The 2,292-nt window shown below is 47.3% G+C and overlaps 1 pseudogene; it reads right to left on the bottom strand.

The window, feature by feature from the left end:
- Window positions 1-1,419: 1,419 nt before the first annotated feature.
- On the bottom strand, window positions 1,420-1,537 carry LOC124556198 (annotated as a pseudogene).
- Window positions 1,538-2,292: the final 755 nt, after the last annotated feature.

A 2,292-nucleotide genomic window follows, 5' to 3' on the forward strand; every position in this document is an offset into this window, starting at 1 on the left:
CTCCATACCTTGCGGGACTAACATTCCTGGAAGAAATGATGTTGCCGAGCAGAGACATTGCTTAGCCACACCCTAGGGAATTATTTGCAGAATGCATTTTGATTCTGCAACTGAGTGTGCAGTAATTCTAAACTTCCTGGCAGATTAAAATTGTGTACGTGAGTAGGGCTCGAAACTGGGGTCTTTGCCTTTCGCGACCAAGTGCTCTATCGACAGAGCTACCCAAACATAACTCAGGAGTAACCCTCACAGCTGTACCTCTGCCAGTGACTCGTCTCCTGTGCTCCAAACTTAACAAAATTTAACACAGATACCTTGCGTGAGGGCGGATATGAGTCGCGCTTGGATAGCGGCATTTCGCCGCGAAAGGCAAATGACCCAGGCCCGAGTATCAGTCGGGTACACAGTTTTAATCAGCCACTAAGTTTGAAATCAGCACAAACTCCGCTGCAGAGTGAAAATTCATTCTGTTAGCTAAGAAATATCTGGTAGTGGCACTTAGGCCATCAACTCATCACGTTTGTTCTGTATATGACACATGCAACCTTTCGACCGATCTATTAATGCCCTCCAATGCTGATTACATGTTAACACCAGCAGACCTGTACTTTAATCTTAGTGAATTGAGGCTACTTTGCATGCACGCGGTAACAAATATGGTACTGAGAAACAACGTCTTGAGATTCATTTCTGATAATGTCAAACCCTGCTTCGGATTGCCGATAAATCTGCTGTGACAGCGCATCAGCGAGTTCCAGTATATAGGCTTTATGTATCAGGTAATCGCTTCCTGCGGCTGTTGGCCGCCGGGAGTCCAGCCATCGGCGAATATTTCCATCGATTGGGAATCTCATCCCACGGCTGGAGGCAAACACTGCAAGCTGTCCCAGTTGAAAATAATCATGTCTGTGTTCTTGAATTAGTACTAGCATTATTGGAATCTGGGTCAGTGAACGATTCTTACGACAGTGTGTGGCTCTGTAGTCGGACGGGTGGGTCGCCCACCGTTGTACTTCTGCCATAATTCCAGCCCCTGCTGTCATTGATAAAATTTGCCAGACAAACGCTGATCAAACATCTGAAATCCAGCGTATATTCCAGCAGTAAATAAAGAGTAAAAGAAGTTAAATATAGTGAGTGGAGCCAAAATACTAAATAATATTGTCAACACAGTGACGAGGTTGAGATGAATACTGAATACTGTAACTAACTAAATTAAACTACGTCCGAACGGGCCCAACGGTACCGACCGGCCGCCGCGTCATCCTCAGCCGAAAGGCGTCTCTGGATGCGTGTATGGAGGGGGATGTGGTCAGCACACCGCTCTCCCGAGCGTATGTCAATTTCCGAGACCGCAGACACTACTTCTCAATCAAGTAGGTCCTAAGTTTGTCTCACAAGGGCTGAGTGGACCCCGCTTGCCAACAGCGATCGGCAGACCGGATGGTCACCCATCCAAGTGCTACCCCAGTCCAACAGCGCTTAACTTCTATGATCTGACGGGAACCGGTGTGACCACTGCGGCAAGGCCGTTGGCACTGAATTCATAAGCCTGGGAATATTTTGTTCCATTGCTGTGAGCTTCCAGATTTGACTACATTGTTTGTTACCTTGTATTCAGCTGTTTCCTATGGTAATAACGAACCATGTATGGTTATCTGAGAAAAGAAATGCTGAGACAGACTTCATCAGTTTTCAAGAGAAGGTCTGAAGGACCTGAAAGAAGGAAAACTGTGAATGTAATGAAGACAATATTAAGTTTGTATCTACAATAAGAACACAAAGAAAGATAATGGTTAAAATGAAATTACAAAATGCGTGTCGGTCTCCACTTGAATACGGCCGGATCTACGGATATTTACCGTGTGATGTTGTCTGAAACGTCGAAACCACAGCAGACGGCCTCCTCATGGTGTCGAGATATAGATCAGCGTCTTGTTGCAGCTGTGGCTGCCCCATGCAATCGCGTATGTGCAAAACTAATGTCCGGGCTGCCGGACGAAATACAAAACTCCGTCGCAAAGACTGGAGCAGAAGCGACCGTTTCCCTTCAAAGAAAAACGCGAGAGTTGTTAATTTCTGTAGCTATCAGACGGACTTGGCGCCCCGCACCAGCGCGCATCCAGTAGTAACAATTTTCTTATGAACTACCAATCACCGTCGCTCTCGCTCACTGTCTGGACGGCCAGCGGCTGTCCAATCAGCGTTGCTTTTGGGAGGCGCCCGTTGTCTGAGGCCACTGGCCCGAGCGTCAGAATTCGCGGAATGTCCCTCTGCTGCCCGGCGACGGTG

The sequence above is a fragment of the Schistocerca americana genome, chromosome 1 (assembly GCF_021461395.2).
Source record: "Schistocerca americana isolate TAMUIC-IGC-003095 chromosome 1, iqSchAmer2.1, whole genome shotgun sequence".
Taxonomy (NCBI): domain Eukaryota; kingdom Metazoa; phylum Arthropoda; class Insecta; order Orthoptera; family Acrididae; genus Schistocerca; species Schistocerca americana.